A 26,309-nucleotide genomic window follows, 5' to 3' on the forward strand; every position below is an offset into this window, starting at 1 on the left:
TATAAACCCCATCTTTTTATCCTCGCAACAATACAATATGTGCCTTGCTGCCCCTGCTGTCACTGGGAAAGGACACCGCAAGATTGAACCCAAAGCTAAGCACTTCTCCCATTGCAACAAAGATCAATCTAGTAGGCCAAACCAAACTAATAATTCCAAGAGACTTGAAAAGATAACAAATCATACATAAAAGAATTCAGAGGAGATTCAAATATTGTTCATAGATAATCTTGATCATAAACCCACAATTCATCGGATCTCGACAAACGCACCGCAAAAAGAAATTACATCGAATAGATCTCCAAGAAGATCGAGGAGAACTTTGTATTGAGAATCAAAGATAGAGAAGAAGCCATCTAGCTAATAACTATGGACCCAAAGGTCTGTGGTAAACCACTCACACTTCATCGGAGAGGCTATGGCATTGATGTAGAAGCCCTCCATGATCGATTCCCCCTCCGGCGGAGTGCCAGAAAAGGCTCCAAGATAGGATCTCATGGGTACAGAAGGTTGCGGTGGTGGAAATAGGTTTTCATGGTGCTCCTGGATGTTTTCAGGGTATAAGGGTATATATAGGCAAAGGAAGTCGGTCAGGGGAGCCACGAGGGGCCCACGAGGGTGGGGGGCGCGCCCACCCCCTAGGGCGCGCCCTCCTGCCTCGTGGCTTCCTCATCTGCTTCTTGACATCCACTCCAAGTCTCCTGGATTGCATTTGTTCCAAAAATAACTCTCCCGAAGGTTTCATTCCGTTTGGACTCCGATTGATATTCCTTTTCTGCGAAACACTGAAATAGGCAATAAAACAGCAATTTGGGTTGGGCCTCCGCTTAGTAGGTTAGTCCCAAAAATGATATAAAAGTGTATAGTAAAGCCCATTAAACATCCAAAACAGGTAATATAATAGCATGGAACAATCAAAAATTATAGATACATTGGAGACATATCACTCTCCCTCCATTTCCCCATTCATACATGGTGAGCGAGAAAACAAACTCTCCTCATCCGAAATCGATGTAGGAAAATATTTTAAATAGGGGCAGATGTTTAACTTCCCTCAGATGTGACACAACCACCCTACCTATCAGCCCCGTTCATACGTCGTGGGCGCCAACCGTGGGCGGCAAAACACCCTCTCCTTGCCCGAAATTGCTACCGGCAAATATTTGGGAGATGCGAGATTACCGTCCTATCCCCAACCGACACATGTCTGAAATTTCAAACGGGGGATAAGTTCATAACTTTCCCACATTTCAGACAAGCGCGTACCAAAGTTTGAGATCCCCCTCCCCCTCCATTTCCCCATTTGTACACCGTCTGTCGGTTTACTAAAGTAGGGGCAATACTTTGTACCCCTTACTAAGTGCACAGGCAGTCAAAGACGTGCGGCCACAACCAAACTAACTAGGGTAAGGGGGAGGATCGGAGCCACAGAAAAAATCAACACTGCACCAAGACCAGAAGATCAAGAGGGCAAGGCAATTCTTCCCGGCAAGAGTCTTGCTGGGGCAGGATCTGCAGCCCCGACAAGAGTCTTGCCGGGGCAACTTGCCCAGCCCCACGTCAGCAGGACGCGCCACCCTTGATCCCAAGTTCCCTCAACTTCATTGGTACCAGGGCTCGGGGGGCACTTCTGTGGTGGCATGCAGATCTTTGTGAAGACAAGAGATACTCCAAATCAGAGGAGGAATAGAAGACGACGAACCCCAGCAAGATCCTTGCCAAAGAAGCACGCAAGACCTCCGACAGCATCCTTGCCGGGAACGACTATGACGCCACGGCAAGACCCTTGCCGAGGACATCTGTGACATCTACACCAAGCCCGCGCCTGCCATGGTCCCGCCCCCGTTCCCTATGCAGCTGCCAGCCCACTAGTTGGGCAGGCACCTGCGTGTGAACAGGGGGCTTTTGGGCCAACTCAGCGCATGCCCACATGATGGCATGCAAATCTTCGTGAAGGCCCTCCCGTGGCGCCACCTCAGCTGCCTACTAGTCTACATGGCGCCACCTTAGCTACTTGCTAGTCTACATGGCACCACATGCCTTGCTGGCTCTAGCGCGTGTCGAAGCAGAGAAGGGCAGCAGCGGACGAGATGTGGGTTCGCATTTAATGCGCCTTGTCCCATACGGCTATCGATAGGCTTAAGAACAATACCCCGATGCCACCTCCTGGTGCCACTGTGGCGATCCCCTTGCCTATAAAAGGAGGTCCAAGGAATCCAGTGGAAGGATTCGGATCTTTGGACAAGTTAAGCTTGTTGTAGCTAGCTCCAGAAGAAGAACACTCAAACAGAGATCTTAGGCAAGAGTACGGTATTATGCACAACGCGGCCCGAACCTGGGTAAACGCCCTGTGTCCATTGAATTGGCCTCCGATCCTGCTCTCCTCTCAACACCGCGCCCCGCAACCATAGTAGGGATCCTGTTTTGATCACATAGGTGTCGTTTCCACCGACACCATCGGTGCCACAACGACATCCCCACTACGGCTAGCCTCCTTTGTCTGCCACCCCATCCTCCACCTTGCCGGAGCCGCTACCCCTACCCCGTCGTCCACTGCAAGAGATGGGCGTCTCTCATCCATGGTGCCAAACCAAGATCCTTTCATCGCGTCCTCTCGCTTCATCGACGTCGTCGTCCACCTTGCCGTTGCCGCTCCTATGACCCCCTCGTCCACGGCAACAAGACTTATCCCTCGACCCGTCCGTCTGCCGTCTAAAGTATTCTTCCACGGTGCCGACAGCCATCGCACCCGCAACACCCTCAACGTATCAGCAGGGGCATACATGACGTCGCAAGAGAGGTGGTACTCTTTCGTATCTGCTTAAGTTATTGATCTCACCCGGAAAATAGATCTAACTTTTTTAATGTATTTTTCCCTACCAAATCATAGTGGCTTGTGGAAAGCAAACATTGGTTGCGAAGTAGCCTTTGTCCGGTTTGCACTTTCAGATCCGCCATGGCACGGTCACTATACTCGTAAAGCTTATGGTTTCCCCCTTTATATTCACTACCACCATCGTAGGTGCTTCGTGTCATGCTAGCACTGCACCTCAAGACCTCAACCCATCAAGCAAAACAACATGCCACTCATAATTCCAAAGCTTAGTTGTTGATATACGAATTTGATATGAAGCTCATATATTACTAAAACAGAGAACGTTTAATTGGTCACCTAATGTTCCTATATTTGTTTCGAAAAGCATGTGCGCCACACACTGGTGGAGCTACATTTAAAATATTGGGCACCCCAGATGGCTTAGACTACAGGGGATCACAATTTTTTGTACAAATTTACCTTCACTCCTTTGTATATTGGACTAGGGCTGGGCGGGCCATGGCTTTGTTTTGTTCTTGTGTAGCTATTTCTTGTCGTACCGGCAATACAAGCCCATATGGTCCAGCTAGTTCCACTTTCTTGATTTTACTCTTGATGCTTAGGGTTTTCCCCTTTTATCTACTCTACTATGATCTGATTAGGTGCTTTCTGTCATACTAGCAATACTCCACCCTTCAAGCTGAACAACACAACACTCATAATTCCAAAGCTTAGTTGTTTAAATATGATTGTGATATGATACTGATATTATTTAACACGCACTTTTAATTGGTTAGCTAAAGGTCCCACTAGAGTTTCAAAATGCATGTCACGACATATAGAGAGACAACAAAATTACATTTCTTTGTCACTTGTTGACTGTACTTTCTTGTCCATACCAAACCTTAGTTGTTATTTTAAAGCAAACATCGGCTGCTAACTACCCTTTGCACGGTTTGCAACATCAGATCTGCCATCCCACTGCCATGGTCAACACTATACTCATCATGCTTACGGTTTCCCCATTTTATGATGACCACAATCAGCCTACATGGTTTGTGTCGGAATAGCACTGCTCCACCCATCGAGCTAAACAATCTTAGTTGTACAAATTTGAATATGACATTATGCTCATATTAGTAAATTTGTGACATGTTTAATTGGTCAGATAAATGTTCCTACTTCAGTTTCAAAATGCATGTGAGCCACATATGGAGAGACTGGAAGGAATAGTACTTCTCTGTGCACTCTGGTTCATCATGGGTGGGCAACAGACATTGTATAGAAAACCTTGTAATATCTTCAATCTGCTTGCTCTTCTGCTCTTCTTTAACATGATCCTCTTCTATTCTTTAATAAGTATGTTCCTTGATGGGAAGAGTAGCAGAGACATTTGCGGTCGAGTGGTCAGGTCGATTTTATCTCCCTTAGTATATTTTGAACTTGTTAGGCCAGGTCGACTTGTTCTTCTTAACTATATGTTGAAGCTGTCATCTGCGAAGTATCATCACTTTTGGAGCTCTCATATTTTGAGTAGTAGGCCACATTATATTAATGCACACCCCAAATTACAGCATGCATGGCATATCTTAGTAGAATTGTAGAGATAACACAAAGGGGTTTACAGGGAGGCAGTATTGGATTAGAATCACTTCTGCATTACAAAAATAATCTCACTTGTTTTTATGTTTCATGCATGTCAGGTATTGAACATGATCAAAATGAATATGAGAATGGGCGCACGAGAGGAATATTGCCGAACAATCCACTGGCTAACAAACTTGGCATGGTGGAGGATGGCCTATCTTATTCACCCATCAAGGTGCTTGCTCTAACTTGGCAAGGTTGTATTGGTCGCACATATTTTTCATATGACCTCTTGCATTACTTCTACTTTGTTACACCACCATCTGCTTAGTTTAAGCATCATATATGAGTATATGCCATACCGATCCATTTTTTGTACCTATTCCATGTGTCATCATACTATGTTTTTCCAGTCAAATGTTGTTCTTCTGTAATAGATGTCCAAAAGGAAGAGGGTGAGTGCAGATCCTCAAGGACTACAAACTAGGTATTTGGAAAAGGTAGTGATACCTGTTAAATTAGATAGATCAGCAGCCACAGAAAACACATGCCCAAGTGTACCACACTTTACCCCTACTCCACTGGCCAAACCCCTATTAGAACTGTTGAGAGCCCAGCGTCAGGTACTGTCTATGATATCAGTTCAAAATTTGAACTCCTAAATTTCTGCATGTGCCTTACCTTCTCTTTTGTATGAAAACTAATTTCAGATGAATCTCCTTGCTCAAAGGATCATATGATCTCACAACAATACTGGGCGCTGCATTGCTCTTGTCAGTACCTCTTGCCCTTTGTCAGCATACTTACACTCATTGCTGTTTGATTATTTAGCATCACTATAAATGTTCGCTTCTTTATCCTCCCTTTTCTCGAAATTATAAGATCTATATTTACTCTTAGATAAATGTAGAATTGACACAATGGTTATGAAGTTTTGGATTGCTCATGTAAGTACCGGTTGTCATGTACTCCCTCGGTATCGAATTAATTGTTGATCAATTGGATGTATTTAGAACTTAATAGTGCTAGATACATCCATTTGAGTGACAAATAATAATGGACGGTGGTGGTATTTGAGATGGTTGATTGTCTAGCATTACTCTGCATCTTATCTACCCTGCCCTCTGCTTCCTCCAAATTATCAGATCTACATTTACTCTTACCGAAATGTTGAATAAAGCCAATGCCACTTCACACGTTGATGTCTGCATTCCTCTTGTCAGTACCTTTTGCTTGTAACGTTGTACTTAATTAATTGCTATTTGATTATGTGTCATCAGTCTGCACCTGAGCTTCATTATCCTCTATTTCTTCCAATATTATGTGATCTATATTTACTCTTTGCAAAATGTAGAATAATGGAAACGCTTATAAATAAGTTTCTTTGGGGGATTTATTGAATTATCCTTCCATTGAAATGGAGAAGGGCTTTGTCCAGCCCGTGTTAACATGTAATGTAGGTTCATCCTTCTCAAGCCTTCAAACTTTGTTCTAGTATAGATTTGGATAGGCACAATTTCCTCCACTGTTGTTTACTTTGCTGTTTACATCTGATGGATGCTTGCAATAACTACCAGTTTTAAATTGTAGTTGTACAAACATGTTCCTTATGCAGAACAGATCCATTTATTTGCTTATATAATTGTGAAACCTGTTACATGTCTCTTTGTTTCTCTTTCAAAGTCGTATCTCTTATTCCAGTTAGAACTTTAGGGAAGATGGTGAGCCAAACCATCTTGAGGAGAGTGAGATGACCCCAAGGTCTTGTCTTGATGAAGACAGTGAGTTGAAGCTACTCCCCAGCAGCTGTGAGGCAACCTCTGTGTAGTCGCTGCCTCAATCAGTTCGACTTCTTCAGTCTCAACTTAAAGCGGAAAGGCTTGCTTCAGCTAAGCTCCGACTTGATGTCAAAGATGCAATGAAGATCTCAGAGGACTACTTTGTGAGCTTTGGTGCTACAAAGCTAGGAATGCAATATCTATCGTTGACACAACTAAGGTCTCATCAGCTTGTTCGGTTGCTTGCGATGGCTGTCCCGTCCAGGCATAATGCCTTTTGAAGTGCTCTCAGTTTTGTATATTCTTTTGTCGGCTCGTTTATATGCACTGGTGGCGACCTTTGATGCCCAGTGTATGTAATCCGTGGTCATGTTGTGCTTTGTTATGCCATAATTTCTTTATTGTATAGTCTAGGTTTATTCTTGGTCGGTATGTTGTAATTTAGGCTAGAAGGTTCAATGGATCTCAATGTTGTCGGTCTTCAGGCTGGACCGTTACTCATATGGGCCAAAATGTGGGCCTATAATCATCTTGGGCCATTAGAAGGTCTAATCACATAGTAGTTTTCCGCCTTTGACAGGCTGAGTAAAGTTCTGGTCAACTTGGCCAGAGAATACCATGGGCTTTTAACAGGCTAAAAACTAGATTGGGCTAGCGCTGAGCCAAAAAATTCACGGGCCAATACAGGCCAAAACTGCCTCAGGCCCATGTTTGGTCCAAATAGTATGCGCAGTTAACAGGCTAAAATATATCTTGGGCCCTGTTTGGCCCAATAAAATTATGGGATTTAAGCAGGCCGGGATCAACGCGGGCCGTAGGCCCAACAATGTCACATGCCATTATCAGATGGGCTGTAAGCAGGCCGGATTCAACGCGGGCTGTAATTAGGCTCAACTGTTACACGGGCCATTAACAGGCCGATAGGCCAGTTGGGCTGAAAGTTATCCACGAAGACTACGGGCCGTTAAGAGGCCTAAAGTTACTTCGAACAAGGTATAGCCCACTTTCTGCATGGCTGTTAAATGGCCTGAAGTTAAACCGGGCCGACAATGTCCCAGTTGCACCACGGGCCGCTAACAGGACGAAACTCTTATCGGGCCGAACTGGTAAACGGGCATTTAATAAGCTGAAATACAAATCTGGCTTAAAATGGGCCCAAAAGAATAGAGGCATGTTAACGGGCCTGATCCGATATGGGCCGTAATTTGGCCCAAAACACGGCAGGCTGTGAACCGGCCTGATCTGATCTGGGCCTCAGTTTGACACAAAACATGGTAGGCTGTTAATAGGCCAGCCCACTAGTGTCTGAAAAAATATGGTGGGCCTTTACTTGGGCTAGCCTTTTTACCTTAAATGGGCCACTATTGGGCCATGCCACGTGGCGACATATCATAGGCGTGTTCCATCCATTGTAGGGATGACATCTGTCCCAACAATGAGCCGACATGTGGTTCCTCTGGCCAATGAGAAATTTACACATGGAAAATCCCCATTGGTCGTGGCTGTTAGCGGGTTATTGGATCCAAAACCGGACCCGATAGCTTAACGGCGACCCGTTACGGTGGATGCCATGTGTGATATGTCTCTGTCGTATCTACTTTTCCAAACACTTGTGCCCTTGTTTTGGACTCTAACTTGTATGATTTGAATGGAACTAACCCGGACTGATGTTGTTTTCACCAGAATTGCCATGGTGTTGATTTTGTGCAGAAAATAAAGATTCTCGGAATGTCCTGAAACTCCGCGGAACACCTTAGAAAAAATAAAGAAAAATCATCGCAAAAGATGAAGACCAGGGGGCCCACACCCTGTCCACGAGGGTGGGGGCGCGCCCCCCTACCTCGTGGGCCCCCTGGTGGCCCTCCGACGCCAACTCCAACTCCATATATTGGCCTTCAGGGAGAAAAAAATCAGAGAGAAGAAATCATCGCGTTTTACGATACGGAGCCGCCGCCAATCCCTAATCTCTCTCGGGATGGCTGGTCTGGAGTCCGTTCGGGGCTCCGGAGAGGGGAATTCGTCGTCGTCATCATCATCAACCATCCTCCATCACCAATTTCATGATGCTCACCACCGTGCGTGAGTAATTCCATCGTAGGCTTGCTGGACGGTGATGGGTTGCATGAGATTTATCATGTAATCGAGTTAGTTTTGTTAGGGTTTGATCCCTAGTATCCATTATGTTCTGAGATTGATGTTGCTATGACTTTGCTATGCTTAATGCTTGTCAATAGGGCCCGAGTGCCATGATTTCAGATCTGAACCTATTATGTTTTCATGAATATATGTGAGTTCTTGATCCTATCTTGCAAGTCTATAGTCACCTACTATGTGTTATGATCCGGCAACCACGAAGTGACAATAATCAGAACCACTCCCGGTGATGACCATAGTTTGAGGAGTTCATGTATTCACTATATGCTAATGCTTTGTTCCGGTTCTCTATTAAAAGGAGGCCTTAATATCTCTTAGTTTCCAATAGGACCCCGCTGCCACGGGAGGGTAGGACAAAAGATGTCATGCAAGTTCTTTTCCATAAGCACGTATGACTATGTTCGGAATACATGCCTACATTACATTGATGAACTGGAGCTAGTTCTGTGTCACCCTATGTTATGACTGTTACATGATGAACCACATCCGACATAATTATCCATCATTGATCCGGTGCCTACGAGTTTTCCATATACTGGTTCTCGCTTATTTACCTTTTCGTTGCTACTGTTACAATCACTACAAAATACCAAAAACATTACTTTTGCTGTCTTCACTTTTGTTACCGTTACCACCTCTATCATTTTACTTTTCTACTAAACACTTTGCTGCAGATACTAAGTTTCCAGGTGTGGTTGAATTGACAACTCAGCTGCTAATACTTGAGAATATTCTTTGGCTCCCCTTGTGTCGAATCAACAAATTTGGGTTGAATACTCTACCCTCCAAAATTGTTGCGACCCCCTATTCTTGTGGGTTATCAAGACCTTTTTCTGGCGCCGTTGCCGGGGAGCATAGCTCTATTCTTTGAGTCACTTGGGATCTATATCTGCTGGACACTATGAAGAACTTGAAAGACGCTAAGACCGGGATTTTGCCCTCAACTACGAGGGGAGGTAAGGAACTGCCATCTAGCTCTGCACTAGATTCTCCTTCTGTTATAAGTAAGCTTGCGACGCCTAAACCTGTTACTATGAATTCTGATATGTCGCATGTTATTGATGATGCCACTTCTGTCATGCATGATACTTGTGATGAAACTACTTCTATGCTTGATACTACTGTGCCACTTGGTGAATATCTTGATGAGCAAATTGCTAGGTCTAGAGAAAGAGAAATTATTGAACCTGAACATAATGATGTTAGTGACGATGAACCTATGCCTGCTATTCCTGAGGGTTATATTTTTGATGTTGAATCTTCTGCAGCTATTTTTGCTTGTCAGGATAGACGTGAACTTAAGAGGTTAGTAATTAAATGGAGTAAAAAATCTTTTAGAGGTAGAATGAAACCCGACCCTGCTTTTGCTACTTCACCTATTTGTGTTCCTGACCAGGACTATTATGATTTTTCTATTGGTCCCGATATAATTACTTTGGTTGAATCTGATCCTTTCTATGGCTATGAATCTGAAACTATTGTGGCACATCTTACTAAGTTGAATGATATAGCTGCCCTGTTTACTAATAATGAGAGATCGCGCTATCTTTATTTACTCAAAATATTTTCGTTCTCGTTAAAGGGTGATTCTAAGATATGGTATAATTCTCTTGATCCTGGTTGTGTGCAAAGTCCCCAGGATATGATTTATTACTTCTCTGCTAAATATTTCCTTGCTCATAAGAAACAAGCTGCTTTGAGAGAAATATAAAATTTTGTGCAAATTGAAGAAGAGAGTCTCCCAAAAGCTTGGGGGAGGCTTCTCAAGTTACTTAATGCTTTGCCTGGTCATCCTCTTAAGAAACCTGAAATATTTGATATCTTTTACAATGGACTAACTGATGCTTCCAGAGATTACCTGGATAGTTGTGCTGGTTCTCTTTTCAGGGAAAGAACACCGGATGACGCTGAAATTCTATTGAATAATATGTTGGCTAATGAAAATAATTGGGCACCTCCCGAGATACCTCCTGATCCAGTTCCTGAGCCAAGTACTGAGCCTATTCCTAAACCAACTCTGAAGAAGAGAGGTGTTCTATTTCTTAGTCCCGAAGATATGCAAGAGGCAAAGAAATCTATGAAAGAAAAAGGTATTAAAGCCGAGGATGTTAAGAATTTACCTCCTATTGAAGAAATACACGGTCTTAATTTACCGCCTGTTGAAGAAGTATATGATCTCAATTACTTATTTACTGAAGAACCTCCCGATATCCTGACACAGGTAGTAAAGGTAAATTCTCTCTATAGATATGATAAAGCTGAAGTCCCTCCTACTAAAATTGCTAGTTAGTGCTTGGATGAGTTTGATAACTTTATGTTTAAGCAATATGACTTTAATGCTTATTTTGGTAGACAATTAAAACAAGATGCTTATATGATTAAACGCTTGGGTGATTATATGGCTGATATTAGAGGTGAACTTAAACTTGTTAGCAAACATGCTTCTATGGTTACCACTCAAGTAGAACAAGTACTTAAAGCTCAGAAAGAAGCGCTTGATGAAATGAATAGTAAGAAAAATGATTATGCTGTTAGAGTGGCTACTAGAACCGGTAGAATGACTCAGGAACCTTTGTATCCTGAAGGCCACCCTAAGAGAATCGAGCAAGATTCTCAGAGAAATGATATTGATGTACCTAGTTCTTCTAGAAAGAAGAAAAATAAAAATGATAGGACTTTGCAAACTTCTAGTGAACCTATTGCTGAGCCACCTGAGAATCCAAATGATATTTCTATTTCTGATGCTGAAACACAATCAGGTGATGAACATGAACCTAGTGATAATGTTAATGATAATGTTCATGTTGATTCTCAACCTAGTAATGATAATGATGTAGAAGTTGAACCTGTTGTTGATCTTGATAACCCACAATCAAAGAATCAATGTTATGATAAAAGAGATTTTGTTGCTAGGAAACATGGTAAAGAAAGGGAACCATGGGTTCAGAAACCCATGCCTTTTCCTCCGAAACCATCCAAGAAAAAGGATGATGAGGATTTTGAGTGCTTTGCTGAAATGATTAGACCTATCTTTTTGCGTATGCGATTAACTGATGTGCTCAAAACAAACCCTTATTCTAAGTATATGAAGGATATTATCACTAATAAAAGAAAGATACCTGAAGCTGAAATTTCCACCATGCTTGCTAATTATACTTTTAAGGGTGGAATACCAAAGAAACTTGGAGATCCCGGAGTACCTACTATACCATGCTCCATTAAGATAAATTATGTTAAAATTGCTTTATGTGATGTTGGAGCCGGTGTTAGTGTTATGCCTCTCTCTTTATATCATAGACTTGACTTGAATAAGTTGACACCTACTGAAATATCTTTGCAAATGGCTGATAAATCAACTGCTATACCTGTCGGTATTTGTGAGGATGTGCCTGTTGTGGTTGCAAACGTTACTATTTTAACGGACTTTGTTATTCTTGATATTCCTGAGGATGATAGTATGTCTATTATTCTTGGAAGACCTTTCCTTAATACTGCAGGGGCTGTTATTGATTGCAACAAAGGCAATGTCACTTTTCATGTTAATGGCAATGAACACACGGTACACTTTCCGAGGAAACAACCTCAAGTTTACAGTATCAACTCTATTGGAAAAATTCCATCGATTATATTTGGAGGTTTTGAATTTCCTCTCCCTACTGTCAAAAAGAAGTATGATATACTCATTGTTGGGGATTTTCATATCCCCGTTGAGGTAACTTAGTGCTATTCGAAATTTCTCCGGTTCCGTGTTAATCGGAATGAGCTCGTTAACAAGACTTGATCAACCTTGTTAGTGGATTCATTTTGATGATCACGAGATGGATGAAACTAGAAGCACAACCTTCTGTACCCTCTTTATATTTTCTTTTGTTTAGTAGAAATAAAGTAAAATAGTATTTTTCTGTCTGTCTCCTAACTTATCCGCTCAATATAAAAATATCCCGAAAATAAAAGTCCTCAGAATGCCATGCCAATTTTTTATGATTTTTTGGGAATATTTAAGAATTTACTGTGCAAAAATCACCGCGGGGGGAGCTGCCACCTGGCCACGAGGGTGGAGGGCGCGCCCTACCCCCCTGGGCGCGCCCCCTGCCTCGTGGGCCCACGGTGGCCCTCCTCCACTTATTCCTGCACCCATCTTCTTCCTCTGTCTCACACAAACACGAAAAACCAACTCAAGCACGAGTTCCAGCCCCCGTTGTTGTGATTTTCGATCTCCTTGCTCAAAGCACCTCTCGCAAAACTGCTTGGGGAGATTGTTCCTTGGTATGTGACTCCTCCATTGGTCCAATTAGTTTTTGTTCTAGTGCTTTATTCATTGCAAATTTGTGCTGCATAGGTGACCATGTTCTTGAGCTTGCATGTCAAATTTATATGGTTCCAAGTAGTTCCAATGCTTTATATAGGCTCCAGGCACTTGTAGGAGTTGTTGCTATCAATTTTATTGAAGTTGGTTCACTTTTATTTGAAGTTACTAAAAATTTCAGATTGTTTCAGAAATAATGAAGAGATTTTTGAGGGGCTCATCGAGCCGAAGCACAAAGGAAAAACAAAAGGAAGAAGAATAGAAGCCCAAATGTAATTTGCCTCGCACCGCGGAGGTCCGGCTGTGTGAATGGCCTTCCGATGACTTCTTGAGGAGAGCCGGGATTTATGAAGACTTCTATTTATTAATTGAGAATGCTGGCCTCACCAACTTCCTCCGCGACCAACGTCATCAGTATCTCTTACTCACAAATACTTTTGTGCAAAATTTCTACTTTTTCCCTAAGAGTTCACCTCCATCGGTAGAATTTCATTTATATGACATTGTTAAAAGGATGCCATTAGCTGAATTTTGCGAGGTATGCAAAATACCTTTTGAGGGCACCTTGGATGAACCATACCGTAATGAAGTAGAAGCTTTTATTAACACTATCATGGTGGGAGAAACCAGGAAGGTTTCTGATGCAAGAATCACTAGCATACATTATCCTGTTTTACGATACTTTGCCTTATTTGCTAGTCGTTACCTGATAGGTCGTGGAAACTGTGGAAACCTTAGTATTCTTGATGTTATCATTTTATTCCATGGTTTATACCGAAGTAACTCTGTTAGTATGGGTGGAATTGTTGCTAGGCGGTTAAGTCTGAATCGTACTAAAGGCCCCATCTTTGGAGGTATTTATGCCTCACGCCTAGCTGAACATTTTGAAATACCTATTAGGCATGAGGAGGAAGAGGAAACATCGCTGCCTCGTGCTTATTTAGATTATAGTAGTATGCTAGCGCATGATTTTCTTGTTAAGAGTCGTGAAGGGGAACTCAAATATATTGTACTTTGATAAACATCACCCTGAGATTATTACTTTGCCTGCTCCCTCTTTGTTTAACTTATCTGCAGGTCCTCACATCGTTCCGTGGGCGGCCATTCAAGCCTATCGAAATCCTGCACCCGCCCCGGAACCGGAACCACAAGATGAGCCTCCACGACTATCTGTTTATTCTTGGGATCCAGAGGAGGCTGCCAGCCAATGGCAGCCGGAGCCTTCTTCGTCACAGTATGACCCCAGCTTCACTTACGGGTATCCGCCAGGCCATCCCTGGCAATAGACCAACTTAGGCCAAAAGCCTAAGCTTGGGGGAGTACGTATTTCCCACCGACATTACATTCATGTTCACGCACACTCATTGCTAGATGTCGGTGTTCATACTCTTGCACTGTAATATCCATGCTAGTTTATTTTCTTTTTCCTGCTTTCTTCTTGTGTGTTTAATAAACCTTAAGAAAAACAAAAAAATTAGTAGTACTTTATTTCTTTGTTGTAGTAATTAAAACGGAAATCCCAAAAATATTTCCCGTTCTTCTTTTGTTTGTTGGGAGCTTTCCCGTGTAAATAGTTTTTATTTCTTTTTCTTTTCTTTGGGGGTCAGTAGGAGAAGACCATGATTAAATTGTTGAAGTGGCTCTTATGTGCATGATTGTTTATTTTAACTTAGAGCCCATATTACTTGTCTTCTCTCTTGAGTTGAATGCTTGCAGATTCCAGCTTAGTCCAATGCACGTGCACTCTTATTATTATACACATCGTTCGGTCGTGCAAGTGAAAGGCAATAATGATGATATATGATGGACTTATTGGGATGAGAAAAGCTGGTATGAACTCGACCTCTCTTGTTTTTGTAAATATGATGATTCATCGTTCTTGATTCAGCTATTATGAAGTAAACATATTTGCAATGACATTTAGAGATTATAGTTGCTTGTGCCATGCTTGATTAGCTATGAGTTATAATGGTTTACCTTGCGTGCCAACATGCTATTAGAATGATTATGATGTGGTATGATGGGATGGTATCCTCCTTTAAATGAATTGAGTGACTAGACTTGGCACATGTTCACGCATGTAGTTGAATCAAATCAACATAGCCTTCATGATATTTATGTTCATGGTGGATTATATCCTACTCATGCTTGTATTTGGTGTAAATTAATTTTGATGCATGTTTACGACTGTTGTCGCTCTCTCAGTTGGTCGCTTCCCAGTGTTTTGCTAGCCTTCACCTGTACTAAGCGGGAATACTGCTTGTGCATCCAAACTCCTTAAACCCCAAAGTTATTCCATATGAGTCCAGTATACCTTCCTATATGCGGTATTTACCTACCGTTCCAAGTAAATTTGTATGTGCCAAACTCCAAACCTTCAAATGAAATTCTGTTTTGTATACTCGAGCAGCTCATGTTTCAAGTAGGGCTGCCCTTATCTTCCATGTTAGGCGGTTATTCTCAAGAGGAGTGGACTCCGCTCCTCATTCATGAGAAAAATTGTTGGTCACCGGGATGCCCAGTCCCATGCTTTATGCAAACTAAATCAAAATAATTGCAAACAAAACTCCCCTTGGGACCCCTTGAATGTTGGAGGCACTCGTTGTTTTCAGCAAGCCATCGATTGATGCTTGTGGAGGAAGGGGAGTATAAAATTTACCATTCTGTTTGGGAACCGCCTATAATTTGTTTAGCATGGAAGATATTGTCATCTCATAGTTGTTGCGTTGACAACAAAAGTATGCCGCTCAAAATGTTATTCAATCTCTATTTTAAAACCGAGCTCTGGCACCTCTACAAATCCCTGCTTCCCTCTGTGAAGGGCCTATCTATTTACTTTTATGTTGAGTCATCATCCTTCTTATTAAAAAGCACCCGCTGGAGAGCACACTGTCGTTTGCATTCATTATTATTGGTTTATATTGGGTATGACTTGACTGGATCTCTTTTACCATGAATTACAATGTTTAGTCAGTCCTTGATTTTTAAAGGTGCTCTGCATTTATGTTTTGCGGTCTCAGAAAGGGCTAGCGAGATATCATTTTGTTATATCATGTTATAATTATTTTGAGAAAGTGTTGTCATCCGAGTTTTGTTATTATAGCTCGCTAGCTGATTTTGCTATTGATATGAGTAATTGTGAGACCTTTGTGTTATTGTGAGGATGGTTAGTTCATAATATTTGCTGAAACTTGAATGATGGCTTTTCATGTTTACAACAACAAGAGCAAACAGAGTTTGTAAAAGTTTTTCTTTTTCTCTTTCAGTTTGTCAACTGAGTTGCTTGAGGACAAGCAAGGGTTTAAGCTTGGGGGAGTTGATACATCTCCATCGTATCTACTTTTCCAAACACTTTTTCCCTTGTTTTGGACTCTAACATGTATGATTTGAATGGAACTAACCTAGACTGACTCTGTTTTCAGCAGAATTGCCATGGTGTTGTTTTTGTGCAGAAAATAAAGATTCTTGGAATGTCCTGAAACTCCACGGAACACCTTAGAAAAAATAAAGAAAAATCCTCGCAAAAGATGAAGACCAGGGGGCCACACCATGTCCACGAGGGTGGGGGCGCCCCCCTAGGCACGCCCCCCTACCTCGTGGGCCCCTTGGTGGCCCTCCGAAGCCAACTCCAACTCCATATATTGGCCTTCGGGGAGAAAAAAATCAAAGAGAAGAAATCATCGCGGTTTACGATACGGAGCTGCCGCCAAGCCCTAATCTCTCTCGGGAGGGCTGATCTGGAGTCCGTTCGGGGCTCCGAAGAGGGGAATTCGTCGCTGTCGTCATCATTAACCATCCTCCATCACCAATTTCATGATGCTCACCGCCGTGCGTGAGTAATTCCATCGTAGGCTTGCTGGACGGTGATGGGTTGGATGAGATTTATCATGTAATCGAGTTAGTTTTGTTAGGGTTTGATCCCTAGTATCCATTATGTTCTGAGGTTGATGTTGCTATGACTTTGTTATGCTTAATGCTTGTCACTATGGCCCGAGTGCCATGATTTCAGATCTGAACCTATTATGTTTTCATGAATATATGTCAGTTCTTGATCATATCTTGCAAGTCTATAGTCACCTACTATGTGTTATGATCCGGCAACCCCGAAGTGACAATAATCGGAACCACTCCCGGTGATGACCATAGTTTGAGGAGTTCATGTATTCACTATGTGCTAATGCTTTGTTTTGGTTCTCTATTAAAAGGAGGCCTTAATATCCCTTAGTTTCCAATAGGACCCCATTGCCATGGGAGGGTAGGAGAAAAGATGTCATGCAAGTTCTTTTCCATAAGCACGTATGACTATGTTCGGAATACATGCCTACATTACATTGATGAACTGGAGCTAGTTCTGTGTCACCCTATGTTATGACTGTTACATGATGAACCACATCCGGCATAATTATCCATCATTGATCCGGTGCCTACGAGTTTTCCATATACTGGTTCTCGCTTATTTAGTTTTCCGTTGCTACTGTTACAATCACTACAAAATAAGTAAAACATTACTTTTGCTATCTTCACTTTTGTTACCGTTACCACCGCTATCATATTACTTTGCTACTAAACACTTTGCTGCAGATACTAAGTTTCCAGGTGTGGTTGAATTGACAACTCAGCTGCTAATACTTGAGAATATTCTTTGGCTCCCCTTGTGTCGAATCAATAAATTTGGGTTGAATACTCTACCCTCGAAAACTGTTGCGATCCCCTATACTTATGGGTTATCAACGTGTCGGTCAGCCTTTACGAAAGCACTTGCATGATGCACGATTTATCATCATGGAAGTGGACACTTCCATGATGATAATTTTGGTAATGTCATGGAACACTTCTACGACAGCACATGTAGGACTATCTTGATTCTGTCATAAAATCGTCATGGATGTACATGCATGACAGAAAACCTGACCTACTATGACAAACACGTATCATCACGGAAGTGTATTTTTTTGTAGTGGATGTAGAAGCCCTCCGTGATTGAATCCCCCTCCGGGAGATCGTCGGAAAAGGCCCCAAGATGGGATCTATTAGAACAGAAGCTTGCGGCGGCGGAAAAGTATTTTTGTGGACGCTTCCAATGGTTTGGGTATATTTGGGAATTTATAGGCCAAGAATTAGGGTTGGAGGACTTTCGTGGGGCCCACAAGCCTGGGGGTGCCCCCTTAGGGCACGCCCTGAGGGCTTGTGGAGCCATCGGGACTCTTCTGGCCCCCTCTCCAAGCTCTGTGGATGTCTTCTGGTCCAAGAAAAATCATCTTGAAAGTTTTATTCCGTTTGGACTCCATTTGATATTCCTTTCTGAAAAAGTCAAGAACAAGGAAGAAAACAACAACTGGCACTAGGCACTAGGTTAATAGGTTAGCCCCAAAAAATGATATAAAATAGCATATAAATGCATATAAAACATCCAAGATAGATAATATATAGCACTGAACAATAAAAAATTATATATACATTGGAGACGTATCACCTCGTTCTGAGAGTCAAATCATGGATGTCCATTTTATGTTGTTCCCAAAAAGATATCCCATGAGAATACTTTAGCATTAGAAAGTTGAACTTGGAAGACACTTGTGGAGGACATGGAGAGAGCACAATTTGCCAATTACTCATTTAATTAGGAGTATCTTAGAAGAATGTAATCTATAAATAGGGACTGCTTAGTGAAATAAATGAAGCATTTCATGATTCCCCTCTAAGATATAGTCTTAGACATATCTATGCCAACTTTCAGTCAGCTAGGTTTAGAGGGTCAGAACTAAAGAAGTTGGATGATACAACTAGTTATTCCTACACTAAACATGGACATGATGATGCAATTGAAACATTAAAGCAGAGAGTGAGGAGCCTTGGAAGTGGTTTTCAAACATCCATGCTAAGACTTGGGCTAGGTGGTGCGGAGCACCCTATGGTCATCACCATGGACATGGCTCCATTGTTAGGGGACACGCGCATCACATATGTTAAGGTGAACTCTATCCTTTGTGCATGCCTACTTTGTTCTCTCTTGTATGGTATACTACTTGACCCCCCCCCCCCCCCGTGTGTGTGTATAGGTTTGAGCAGAGAGTCATGATACGTCTCCAACATATCTATAATTTTTGATTATTCCATGCTGTTATATTATCATTCTTGGATGTTTTACATCCATTTTATAGCAACTTTATATCATTTTTGGGACTAACCTATTGACATAGGGCCGAAAGTCGGTTGTCGTATTTTGCTTGTTTTTTACTTCGCAGAATATCAATACCAAACAAAGTCCAAATGCCACAAAACTTTTTGCAGATTTTTTTTCTGCCCAGAAGAGAACTTTGGAACCACAGAAGTGCACGAGGGGAGGCCCGTGGGGCCCACCACCCAGCTAGGTGTGCCAGAGGTCCCTAATGCACCCTGATGGGTGGTGGGGCCCACCAAGGTCCTTTCCACCGCCTCTCAGCTCTATAAATACCCAAATATTCTAGAAACCCAAGGGGAGTGTGTCAGTGTACTAAAGTAGGGGCAATACTTTGTACCCCTTACTAAGTGCATGGGCAGTCAAAGCCGCGCGGCCACAACCACACTAAGCAGGGCAAGGGGGAGGATCGGAGCCACAGAAACAATCAATGCTGAGCCAAGACCAGAAGATCAAGAGGGCAAGGCGATTCTCCCCGGCAAGAGTCTTGCTGGGGCAGGATCTGCAGCCCCGACAAGAGTCTTGCCGGGGCAACTTGCCCAGCCCCACGTCAGCAGGATGCGCCACCCCTGAGCCCAAGTTCCCTCAACTTCATTGGGACCAGGGCTCGGGGGGCACTTTTGTGGTGGCATGCAGATCTTTGTGAAGACAAGAGATACTCCAAATCAGAGGAGGAATAGAAGACGACGAACCCCGGCAAGATCCTTTCCAAAGAAGCACGCAAGACATCCGGCGGCATCCTTGCCGGGGACGACTACGACGCTATGGCAAGTCCCTTGTCGAGGACATGTGTGACATCTACGCCAGGCCCGCGCCTGCCACAGTCCCGCCCCCGTTCCCTATGCAGCTGCCAGCCCACCAGCTGGGCAGGCACATGCGTGTCAACAGGGGGCTTCTGGGCCAACTCAGCGCATGCCCAGGTGGTCGCATGCAAATCTTCATGAAGGCCCTCCCATGGCGCCACCTCAGCTGCCTGCTAGTCTACATGGTGCCACCTCGGCTGCCTGCTAGTCTACATGGCGCCGCACGCCTTGCTGGCTCGGGCACGTGTTGAAGCAGAGAAGGGCGGCAGTGGACGGGACGTGGGTTCGCATTTAATGCTCCTTGTCCCATACGGCTATCGATAGGCTTAAAAACAGTACCTCGATGCCACCTCCTGGTGCCACTATGGCAATCCCCTTGCCTATAAAAGGAGGTCCAAGGCATCCAGGGGAAGGATTCGGATCTTTGGACAAGTTACGCTTGTTGTAGCTAGCTCCAGAACAAGAACACTCAAATAGAGATCTTAGGCAGGAGTAGGGTATTACGCACAACACGGCCCGAACCTAGGTAAACGCCATGTGTCCACTGAATTGGCCTCCAATCCTGCTCTCCTCTCAACCCCGCGCCCCGCAACCATAGTAGGGATCCTGTTTTGATCCCATAGGTGTCGTTTCCACCGACATCTTTGGCGCGCCAGGTAGGGGGCACTGCTTGTTGAGAGAATCTGGTTCGGGAGTTGTTTCAGTAATTCTTCGTGGCCATGGCTCCCCAGAAGAAGACAACGACCGCAATCGGCTCGTTTGGAGCCGGACCATCCGTACCAGTGCGGGCGGGGAGCGGGCCCATCGCGGAGAGGACCCGGGGTGCGGCCAGCGAACACCTGCATCGCTCTGGCAGCCAGGCCCTAGCGGGCGGCGCCGCTCACGAACAGAGTGATGAGCCGCGCGTCACCGAATCTAGAGGTGGAGTTGTGCCCCCCGCGGGCAGCACGGGGCCCTCCACAGCCATCGTCATACCACCAGTTGGTGGCACGGCGATCTCCAAGGCCGCCCACGCCAACGCCCACGCCAACGCCCACCGCACGCTCCTCTTAGGTTGTGCATGACGAGCAGCGCCACCACGATGAGGATCCCGGCCGCCGCAATGGAAAGAGCCTCGTGCACCATTCGCGGGGCGAAGAAGGCCAGCGCGCATGCTGAAGCACTGGCGGGAATGGCGCACGGCCGCAGGACTGTGATAGAGCTCCCTCTGACGTGGTCCGAGGTCCGAGCGCGTCAAGGTCCACGCAGCTTTCGCCACCACCTACACCAACAGAAGCATTGGCGCGAGCGCAACTGCTCCTTGATTTCCCTCTTGCTGTGGATAAGCTCGACAAGTGGAGAGCCACCGTTTGGAGCCTCGTCGGCATCACCAACAGGGACGAGCCGCGACCAGCGGCGCCCATGGACCGGCGCTCCATAGAGCCACCGCGTCCTCGCAGAGCAGGGGCCGGGGAGATGTTGCCACGGTGCACTCTCCTCCCCCACACTAGCCACCGCGAGCGCCGGTCCGTCGTGATGACCCTCGCGACAACATGTCAGTAGCATCGTCCGACCCGCAGACTCGCCGCGATCAACGCCAAGTTCTTCAGGAACGAGTTCATAAAGATGCTCGAACCACTATCGAGCGCCGGCGCGATGCGCGCCACCAATGAGACAGGCGGGCGGGACCCGCTGTGGACCACCCGACTCCGGGGGGCTACGGTGGCCTACCTTACGAGGTGGGTTGCCCGGCCTTTACCCGTGAGTTGCGGAAGTTCCAGTGGCCTTCCCACCGCATGTTCAAGCCCGATGTGGGCGAGAAGTGCAACGGCAAGACTCACCCGTCGGAATTCCTCGGCATCTACACCATCGCAATGCAGGCCGCTGGGGCGCGCGATGACAAGGTGCTCGCAAATTATTTCCCGTTGGCACTTAAGCCCAAAGTCATGTCATGGTTGATGCACTTGCCGGTGGATTCCATTTCTTCTTGGTCAGACCTATGCCACGAGTTTGTTGGCGCTTTTTTTGGAGGCCATCAAGCTCATGGCCAGGCGAGTGATTTGCACATCATTCCCCAGAAGGAATGAGAAAGCATGCGCATGTACATCCAGAGGTTCACCCGGGTGCAATACAACATCCCAGACGTTCATCCTGCCGCCGTGATCAGTGCATTTCACCAGAATGTGCGCAATCGCAAGATGCGTGAAGAGCTGGCAATGAACAAGGTCAGAGATGTGGTCGAACTCTATGTTCTGGCCGACAGGTGTGCTCGGGCTGAGGAGGGGAGGAAGTATCCCGGCGAGGATGCCGGTGCAGAAACCGACTCTACTGACGACACCACCACTTCGGCAAAGAAGGGGCGACGTCACAACATGAAGTGCAAGGGCAAGACAGTACTTGCCGTTGAGGGGTCCGACGGCACCGGTGTCGCCAAGAAGGCCAAGGCAAGTGACCCTGGCAAGGAGGTTGCCGGGTGTGCCGCTTGCCGGGCCTTGGCAGCTACCGACAAGCCGGGGAGCTCCGACAAGTAGTACTGTAAGATCCACCGCACCAAAGGCCATGACCTCCAGAACTGCCGGCAAGTCGAGCTGCTTGCTGAAAAGCAAAAGGCTGAGTACGAGCGGCGGTACAAGGAGAAGGGGCAAGGCGGTGCCAGAGGGCCCGGCAAGAAGCGTGGCGACCAAGGAGGCCGCCGTGGCAAGGACAACCAGCAAGAGAGGCCCTCTAGGGGCCGTGACAAGAAACAGGAAGACGATGATCATGACAAGGATGATGAGTCCAGCAACCATCAGTTTCAGAAAGCCACAGAGGCCATGTGCGTCGATGGTGGTGCTTCGTTGCACACCTCTCACCGCCAACTCAAGCAGTGGGCTCGAGAAATTGCAGCGGCAGAGCCAACAATTGATGCCCGGAAGCCACTGAGGTGGTCCAGCACGCCTATCATCTTCGACGCCGAGGACCACCTTGATTGCACGACAGAGGTCGGGTGCTTGCCATTGTTGGTTTCGCCAACAATATGCAACCTCAAGGTGACGAAGATGCTGGTCGATGGCAGGGCCGGCCTGAACCTAAAATCGCTAGTCGTGATCAAGAGGCTGCAGATTCCTGATGGAGACCTCAAGGAAACAGGCACGTTTCAAGGGGTCAACCCGGGGAGGAGCCAGCCGAAGGGAAAGGTCACGCTGCTCGTGGCATTTGTAAGTGAGCTCAATTACAGGATGGAGAGGATCGTCTTCGACGTAGCCGAGAACCCCTTGCCCTACAACGGGATCATCGGCCGCCCGGCAATAGCCAAGTTTATGGCGGCATCACACTACACCTATAATACACTGAAGATGCCCGGGCCGATGACCATCATCACCGTCCCCTCCGACAAGAAAAACGCGCTGATCTGCGATGATCAACTCTATCGACAAGCAGTTGCGGCGATTGCCACCAAGGCACTCGCTCCTGCCGATGGAGCTCCGAGGGGCAAGATAACTGGTAAGACCTCTCGCACCCACCCCGACAAGCGCACCTCTTTGGAGTGTTGTGCTCCCCCGGAGGACGTGCCAGAGAGCTCCACTGGAAAGAGCAAGAGGTCTAGAGCTGCACCACCAGAGACCAAGAAAGTGCCCGTCAAGGAGGATGGCACGGGAGGGGCTTTCACCATAAGCTCCTCCCTTGATAGCAAATAGGAAGGCGAGATCGTTGCTTTCCTACGGGCGAATGTCGATGTGTTTGCGTGGCAAGCCTCCGACATCCCCGGCGTTCCCAGGGAAGTGATTGAGCACCAAGCAGAAGGTCAGGAAGCAAGCTCTGGAAAGGCAAGAATTCATCACGGAAGAGATCAGAAAGCTAGAAGCAGCAGGCTTGGTGAGGGGGGTACTCCTCCCGACGTGGTTGGCCAATCCGGTAGTGGTGCGCAAGGCGAATGGGAAGTGGAGGATGTGTATTGATTACACATATATCAATAGGGCATGCCCAAAAGACCCCTTCCTGTTGTCGCGCATCGACCAGATTGTTGACTCCACGACCGGGTGTGACCTGTTGTCCTTCCTCGATGCCTACTCCGGATATCATCATATCTTCATGTCAAAAGAACATGAAGAGAAGACGGCATTCATTACCCCATGTGGTACGTACTGCTTTTTGCGGATGCCTTTCGAGCTGAAGAGTGCTGGCTCGACTTTTGCAAGAGCTGTCCAAATTGGTTTTGAGCCCCAGCTCCATAGAAACATGGAAGCCTATATGGATGATGTAGTGGTCAAAACCAGGGACAAGGAAACACTGGTGTAGGATTTGCAGGAAACATTCACAAACCTGTGCAAGATCAATCTCAAGTTGAACCCTGAGAAGTGTGTTTTTGGCGTGCCTTCCGACAAGCTTCTCGGGTTCTTCATGTCGCAGCGCGGGGCAGAGGCGAATCCCAACAAGATCAAGGCCATCGAGCAGATTGAGGCACCTAAGCGGATCAAGGATGTACGTTGGCTCACTAGCTGCATTGTCGCCATGAGCAGATTTATATCCAAGTCCGCTGAGCATGCCCTTCCCTTTTTCAAAATTTTGAAGAAGGCAGGCCCAATGGAGTGGACCCTGGAAGCCGAGGCAGCGCTGCAAGATTTGAAGAAATACCTCTCCTTTATGCCCATACTGGTCGCGCCTAAGCCACATGAGCCGTTGCTGCTGTATCTAGCGGCAACGACTCAGGTGGTTAGTGCTGCACTAGTGGCGCCGAGGGAGGTTGACGAGAAGATAAAAGTGATGGCAGACCTAGTGGACGTCGAGCCAGGGCTCCCCCGGCAGGGCTTGATCCCGGCAAGGTGGGGCACCCGGCAGAGTCTGACGCCAGCAAGACAGGACCCGTGCAACTAGGTGAAGTGGTGCAGAAGAAGAAGATGATGCAGCACCTAGTTTACTTTGTCAGCTCCCTCTTGCAGGGGGCTAGGTCAAGGTATTCTGGTGTGCAGAAATTGCTCTTCGGCCTCCCTATGGCCTCGAGGAAGCTGCGTCATTACTTCCAAGCACACGAGATCACTGTTGTCACCCGCCTCCCGTTGCAACGGATATTGCATAACCCAGATGCGACAAGGAGGATTGTGGAGTGGGCCTTGGTGCTATCAAGTTTTGGTCTGAAGTTTGAAAGTACCTCGACGATTCAGAGCAGAGTCTTGGTGGAGTTCATAGCGGAATGGACCTCGACGCCCGACGAAGAGGTCCATGAGACTACTCTCCCCGGCAAGGAATCAAGTCGCAGCTGGGTCATGTACTTTGATGGGGCTTTCTCGCTGCAAGGCGCCGATGTTGGTGTGCTGCTTGTCGCGCCCACCGGAGAGCACCTCAAGTATGTCATACAGATGCACTTTCCCAGGGAGATGTCAACAAACAACATTGCTGAGTACGAGGCAGTGCTTGCCGGTGTTAGGATCGTAGCAGACCTCGGAGTCAAAAAGCTCGTTGTTAGAGGTGATCCACAGCTCGTCGTCAGGCAAGTTAATAAGGATTACTAGAGTCCGTTGATGGAGTCCTACATGGATGAGGTTATTAAGCTAGAGGAGCGTTTTGATGGTATACAGGAAGAGCACGTTCCCCGAGTGGGGAACGAGATCGCCGACTACCTGTCGAAGAGCGCCACCCTCAAACTGCCTCTGGAACCATGTACCTTTGTGCTTCGGCTGACTCAACCATCCGTGGAACCATCAACAGAGCAGAATAAGTGAAGGAAATCAGGCCCCGGCAAGTACTTTCCAACCGAGCTCCCTAGAGCTGCCGGCAAGGATGCTGCCGGGGACACTGAGCCTGTCGTGGGGCCACCAAATCTGGCAGGGCGTCAAGCCTTGGCCATGGAGACGGCAGCCCCCGCGGCAGAGGAGATGCCTTTGGTCCTTGCCGTCGAGCCTCAGGCTCCGGCATGGGCACAACATACCGCCCGATTCCTCCAGACAGGGGAACTTCCTGAGGAGCAGGAAGAAGCACTGAAAGTGGCCCGTCGGTCTTCCCTGTATCAGTTCATTGATGGTGTTCTATGCAGACAAACGCCAAACGTCGTCAAGCTAAAATGCATACCCCGGGAGGAAGGACTGGAGTTGTTGGCGGAGATACATGGGGGTATATGTGGCTCCCACATAGGGTCGAGGGCCCTTGCTGGCAAGGCTTTCTGGCAGGGTTTCTATTGGCCCACTGCCCTCCAGGATGCGATGGCACTAGTAACCAAGTGTGAAGCGTGCCAGTTCCATTCAAAGAAGCTTCATCAACTAGCTCAAGCCCTTCAAACCATCCCTCTCTCCTGGCCCTTCTCGGTCTGCAGGCTCGACATATTGGGCCCTTTCCCTCGTGGCATCGGGGGCTTTGAGTACTTGTATGTTGCGATTGACAAGTTTACAAAGTGGCCTGAGGTGGAAGGAGCGCAGTCAGCCATCAAGTTCTTCAAAGGGCTAGTCTGCCGTTTTGGTGTACCCAGCAGGGTCATCACAAATAACGACACACAGTTCACAAGCCACGCCTTCATGCAGTACATTGAAGATCTTGGCGGCAAGGTCTGTTTTGCTTCCATGGCACACCCACAAAGCAACGTCCAAGCAGAGAGAGCAAATGCCGAAGTTCCGCGAGGCTTGAGAACGAAGACTTTTGACAGGCTGCGCAAAAGTGGAAGGCGCTGGATTGATGAGTTGTCGGCGCTTCTTTGGTCAATCAGAACGGTGCCAAATCGAGCCACTGGCCAGACACCCTT

Source organism: Triticum aestivum, chromosome 6B, assembly GCF_018294505.1.
Source record: "Triticum aestivum cultivar Chinese Spring chromosome 6B, IWGSC CS RefSeq v2.1, whole genome shotgun sequence".
In the NCBI taxonomy this organism is placed as follows: domain Eukaryota; kingdom Viridiplantae; phylum Streptophyta; class Magnoliopsida; order Poales; family Poaceae; genus Triticum; species Triticum aestivum.